This window comes from Erinaceus europaeus, chromosome 9 (genome assembly GCF_950295315.1).
Source record: "Erinaceus europaeus chromosome 9, mEriEur2.1, whole genome shotgun sequence".
Classification (NCBI taxonomy): Eukaryota; Metazoa; Chordata; class Mammalia; order Eulipotyphla; family Erinaceidae; genus Erinaceus; species Erinaceus europaeus.
This window is the reverse complement of record NC_080170.1, coordinates 116,147,403-116,154,029: the sequence shown is the minus strand read 5'-3', so window position 1 is coordinate 116,154,029 and position 6,627 is coordinate 116,147,403.

Genomic DNA, 6,627 nt, shown 5'->3' with positions numbered 1-6,627 from the left:
TGAGGTTTTTGGTTTTGGTTTTATTAATGTGGTGAATGGCATTGATTGACTTACATATGGTGAACCAGCCTTGCATTCCTAGGATAAATCCTACTTAGTCCTGATGAACAATCTTTCTGATATACTGCTGTATCTGGTTGGCCAGGATCTTGTTTAGTATTTTGGCATCTATGTTCATCAGAGATATTGGTCTGTAGTTTTTTTCTTTTTTGTTGTGTCCCAATTTGCTTTTAGTATCAGGGTGATGTTGGCTTCATAGATGGTGGAAGGGAGTGTTCCTGTTTCTTTGGTCTTGTGGAAGAGCTTTAGAAGTATAGGTATTAACTGTTTCCTGAAAGTTTTGTAGAATTTGTTTGTGAAGCTATCTGGTCCAGGACTATTGTTGTTGAGATTCTTAATAACTGTTTTGATTTCTTTGTCTGTGATTGGTGCCTTTAGGTTTTGTAGTTCTTCTTGGTTCAGTTTTGGAAGGGCATATGTTTCTAGGAATTCTTCCATTGTTCCATTTCTTCCAGATTTTCTAGCTTGGTGGTGTATAGTTCTTCATAGAAATTTCACATGTTTTTCTGAATTTCTATGGTGTCAGTTGTGATATCTCCTCTATCATTTACAATTCTATTTATTTGGGTCTTCTCCCTATTTTAGTGAGTCTGGCTAAGAGTTTGTCAATCTTGTTTAATTTTTCAGAAAACCAACATTTGGCTTCATTGATCTTTTGTAAGGTTCTCTTATTTTCAATGTTGTTTATTTCTGCTCTAATTTTAATGATTTCTGTCGTTCTGGTTGCTTTAGGGTTCCTTTTTCCCCTCTCCCTCTAAGTCCTTAATGTGTACAGTAAGGTCATTTATTTGAGCTTTTCCTTGTTCTTTATTATGTGGATGTATGGCTATGGGTTTCCCTCTCATTACTGCTTTAGCTGTGTCCCAAATATTTTCATAGCTTCTGTCTTCATTTTCATTTGTTTCCAGGAACATTTGAATTTACTGCTTGAGTGTCTCTCTGACTCAGTGGTTCTTAAGCAGTTTTGTTGAGTTTCCAAATTCTGGGACTCTTAGTAATTTTCTGTTTGTTGTTAAATATTAGCTTTACTGCACTGTAGTCTGAGAAGATACTTTGAATGATGTCAATGTTTGATGAATGATGACAATGAATGATGTCAAATTACTGTCTTACTATTGATATATTTTTGAAGTTCTTTCAGTAGGTGCTTGATGTATTTAGACCGTCCTTCATTGGGTGCATAGATGTTAATAATTGTTAAGTCTTCTTGGCTGATTGATCCTCTAATCTTTATGTAATGTCCTTGCCTATCTTTTATTACTTTATTTAATTTAATGTCTATTGTGTCAGAGATGAGAATGGCTGTTCCTGCCTTTTTTTATGGTCCATTAGCCTGTATGACAGTTTTCCATCCTTTCACTTTCAGTCTGTGTTTATCTTGTTGGGTGAAGTGGGATTCTTGCAAGCAGCATATGGTTGGGTTATGTTTTCTGATCCATCCTCCTACTCTGTGCCTTTTGATGGGTGATTTTAAGCCATTGATATTTACTGATATTATGGATTTAATGTATTGTAGTGCCTAAATAAAAAATTAGTGTAATTTTTTATTTTCTCTGATATATTGCAAGTATTATAGTGATGCTCTTGTTTATAAGAGGTCTTTTAGGACCTCCTTCAGGGCAGGCTTGGTGATGGTTGCCTCCTTTAACTATTGTCTGTCTAAGAAGGTTTTGATCCCTCTATCTAGTTTGAATGAGAGTCTAGCAGGATATATTATCTTTGGTTGATATCCTTTTTCATTCAGGGCTCCATAGATATCTTGCCATTCTCTTCTGGCTTTTAGAGTTTTAGTGGAGAAGTTTGCTGTTAATCTTATGGGTTTTCCCCTGTATGTGACTTTTTGTTTTTCTCTTGCAGCCTTTAGGATCTTTTCTTTATTCATACTTCTTTTCAATGTAACTATGATGTGTCTTGGTGTCTTCAGGTCTGGGGTGATTCTGTTTGGGACTCTCTGGGCCTCTTGAATCTTAATGTCCTTTCTGTTGTTTAGGTCTGAGAAGTTTTCTTCTGTTATTTCCTCTAGAATGTTTACTTCCCCTTCCTCTGTTTCTTCCTCTGGCAGCCAATTATGTGAATGATATTTCTTTTGATTATCATCCCATATGTCTCTGTTGTTGTTTTCAGTGTCTCTCAATCTCTTTTTGAGCTCTTTCACCTCTTTCTTAGTTTTCTCTAGCTCATCCTCTGTCTGACTAATTCTGTTTTCTGCTTCTGTTAGCCTGTTTTTCCTTCCCTCAGCTTCTTTCTTCAGTTCAGTTATAGTATTAGCTTGTTCAGCTAATTGACCTTTTAGTTCAGCTAGTTCAGCTTTCAGTTTTCTACCTCGAGGTAGCTAGTATTTTCCTTGAGGGTCTCATCTGTTGTTTCCCTAATTCTGACAGCCCTTTCCTCCACAGCTGTCTTCATTTCTGTGATTATTAGACTTATTATTCCATGCATACTTTTCTTATCTATGGTTACTTCTGACTGATTTGTAGTCTTCTGGGCTCCTATCTTGATTCATGTGGTAGCAGTTTTATTTGCTCTTGATTTAACCATTTTTTTATTGATGTGTTTTTTTATTTTTCTGTTCTGTCATTCTTCAGTTGTTGTGTTTTGAGTACAAGCCAAGCTATACTATATACCTTTATGAAAAATGCAGTCACCAACCTCAGAAATTACAACAATAGTAACTGAAGCAAGGATTGATGCAGTTCAACCAATACCAGTTAGCCAAAAAACACCTCCAGTCCAAGAAAAAATACCAACCAAATCCAAATGAAAGAGAAAGGAAAAAAGGGAAAGCAAGAATAGACAATTATGCAAAATCACTGTCCACTGTAAATACTAGGGATAGCAAGAGGAGAAAAGGAAGTAGAGAAGAGAAACACACACAGAGTCCACTCTGGGTCAGATTTCTTCCCCAAAATAATTCACAATTGAGTATCAGTAAATTAAGAAAGCAAAAGGAGGAAGGAAGAAAAGACAACAAGAACAAGAAAAAAAATTAAAAAGTAGTGAAAGGAAATTTTTTTTCTTTTAATTAGCTACAAGGAGGGAAAAAGGAAAGTGGAGGGAAGAGGTAGACTGAAACAAGTTCCTCTCACAATTGATAGGACACCCAGTCACCTAGCAATGTAAAAAACAATAACAGTTAACTCTGGTCAATCTGAAGAAGGAAGGGGAAAAAGGGATATGCGTGTATATATATAATAGTAATAATGACAGTCAGTCTGCAGATTGGATGGCTCTGGATTGGCTCAGGCAGTCTGAGGAAAGACAGCCAATTATAAGAAGTATCAAAAAAAAAAAAAAACCCTCTAGGCAGTCTTTCCCAGGCAGAGGTGAGGCTTTGATTGGTCAGATATTTTGTCACTCAAATAGAGCTCGGGCCACTTAGAAAAAAAAAAAAGAGAAGGAAATCAAAAGGGAGAAAGATTGGAATAACAACCCTGGTGAGCCAGGAATCTTGGTAAAGAAAATAGCTCAACATGGAGGCTGCTAGGATCATCTGTCAAGCCCCTGGGGGCTGGTTCTGGGGTTGGGGGAGTGGTGAGGTTCAGAAATAAAAGATTTCCTTTGTTTTTCCTTCTGGCCTCTGTTTTCTAACCCAAGAGTGTGCTATAGAAACCCTCCTTTGTGTCACACTTAGGGCCCCTTATTCACCCTCCTGCTGATGGCCCAGTATCCTACCCTATCCTAGGTCACAAACCACTGCTTCTTGGAGATTACACTAGCAGCTGCCTCCAAGTCGTTGTTCATGATTTTTTTTATCTCCCCTCATCTAGAATTTTGCCAATTTACTCTAAACATTTAAAATGGTATGACTTTTACATTAATTGATCTTATCCTCAAAGAATTTCTATTTGGTATGGTATGTGACAAAAATACAAAGTTTTTTTTTTTCTTTCTGTTATCACTGGGGTTTCACCACTTTGTGCTAACTTCTTTAGAATAGAGACAGAGACAGAAAAACAGAAGACACTATAGGGGCAAAGCTTTCTCCATTGCTATAGGAGTTGAGTTGAATTTGGGTCATGTGTATGGAAAGGTAGGTGCCTTCCTAGGAGAGTTATTATCTTGGCTTATACATATGTTTGTTTGTTTGTTTGTTTGTTTTTAAATAAACAATATTGAGTTGGGGCTGGGCAGTAAGTGGCTAATTAATTTTCTAGGAACTAAAGTTTCTTGCTGTTCTTAAAAATCAAGTCATTTGGGGGTTAGGTGGTAGAGCACCTGGTTGAGCACACACATTAAAGTTTGCAAGGACCCAGGGTTCAAGCCCCTGGTCCCCACCTGTAGGGGGAAAACTTTGCAAGTGGTAAAGCAGTTTTGAAGGTGTCTCTCTGTCTTTCTCCCTCTCTATCACCCCCTTCCTTCTTAATTTCTGTCTCTATCCAATAAATAAATAAAGATAATTAAATTTTTTTAATTATTTTGGGCTGAGAAGATAGTATAATGGTTATGCAAAAGACTCTCATACACTGAAGCCCCTGGTTCAGTCCCCAATATGACTGTAAGCCAGAGATGAGCCATGCTCTCTCTGGTGTGTGTGTGTGTGTGTGTGTGTGTGTGTGTGTGTGTGTGTGTGTATGTGTGTGTGCGTGCCATTCTGTATCTTTCCCTTTGTACCTCTCATTAAAATAAACAAATTGTATTTTTTTAAAAAAGTTATTTCAATAACTTGGGAGACAAAACCAAAATTATGATCCCTTTAGTCTCTTTACTGTTCTTCACCTGTATGTCTAGGACAAGAGTAAAGAAGCTAGATATAAATAACTATAACCTTGTATCTAAGGAAAAATAACATCATTTCTTTGCAGTTGCAGGAGCAGTATTATACATAAAAATGAGCGTCACTAGATGGGTGTAAATCTCTGAGAAAATAGCTAATACTTCAGCTTTAACTGTGATGACATCATTTAACGGCGTCCACTAGGATTATCCAGAGCAACTAAACAATCTTTTGGTTGTGTATAAAAGTCTTGGTAAAAACTGAACTTTCAGTGATTGAATCATTGATATTCATTCTTTCAGAGCCATTTTGGTTATGAGTTTCCAAAACTTTCCCAGCAAAAATAATATCAGTCATATTGTGTGGTTCCCCCATAAATCTTATATTTTGGGTCTTAGTGAGAATATTACCATATGATCGTAGTCTGAAAAATGAACTATTCTAACCTGCCCATCTTGTAAATAAGTTGCCCAACATTCAGAGAAATTAAATGACATATTCAAAATAACATGTTTTACACTCCCAGACATATACCCAATGGACATGAAAACACTAATTCTAAGAGGTATATGCACCATTGTGTTCATATATTGGCTATGAACACAACAGCCAAGGTATGGAAGCAACCTCAAAGTCCATCAACAGATGACTACATAAAGAAGTTGTGGGATATATATTCAGTGGAATACTACACCGCAATTAAATAAATGGTATTGTATCCTTCAGGACTAACTAGAACTGGAGGGGATGATGTTTAGTGAAATAAATAAATAGATGAAAAGCAATTACAGGATGGTTTCACTCGTGTGGAATATAGATAATTAAAACATGCAAATTACATGCTTTAATAATAAAAAGGCATCTCAACTATCAGATTACTGGAAACTGTGTTGATTGTGGGTGGAGAGGAACACAGAACTTTTTTGTGGCAGGTACAGTATAAAACCATATCTCTGAAATCTTGCAGTTTTACAAACCATTTTCAAATCACTAATAAAATCATAATGTGGTTCAATTAAATTATATTGACTATCGACTTCTGCCTCAGTTAAACATTTAACACTTGGTTTGTTTCAATGGGTGATAAAGCTGAGAGGTAATATATATTTGAAAAAATATAACCTAGTTGCCTATTCTTTTTTTTTTATTCCCTTTAGTTGGCCTTGTTGTTTTATTGTTGTAGTTATTATTGACGTCCTTGGATAGGACAGAGCGAAATGGAGTGAGGAGGGGAAGACAGAGAGGGGGAGAGAAAGACAGACACCTGCAGACCTGCTTCACCGCCTGTGAAGCGACTCCCCTGCAGGTGGGGAGCCAGGGGCTCGAACCGGGATCCTTCCGTCGTCCTTGCGCTTTGAGCCACCCGCGCTTAACCCGCTGCGCTACCGCCCGACTCCCAGTTGCCTATTCTTAAGTTAATATAGAACCTCTTTAATATGATAAACAAAGCAGCCATAGTGAGGAGCAGATAGTAGATGGTTGCATGTTTATGTGACTTAAAGTTTAACAGATAAGAGGTCAATTATTACAATCACTAAATATGTGCTCCACTACTCTGAAGAGATTCTCATGCCTGAGGTTCCAAAGGCCCAGGTTCAATCCCCCCACACCACCATAAGCCAGAGCTGAGCATTGCTCTGGTAAAAAAGAAAGAGAGAGAGAGAGAATGTACTTGTAATATGTTAATATTTATTTTGCCTTTTGTGCAAATGAGTTGTATAAATAAAAATATAGTTATAAAGACATGAGAATTTCTCTGTGCCTAGAGAATCTAGGAAAAGAATAGTTCATGGGTATAAAATTAAAATCCCAAAAGATATGATAGCATTAGTTCACCATGTACAGAAAACTCC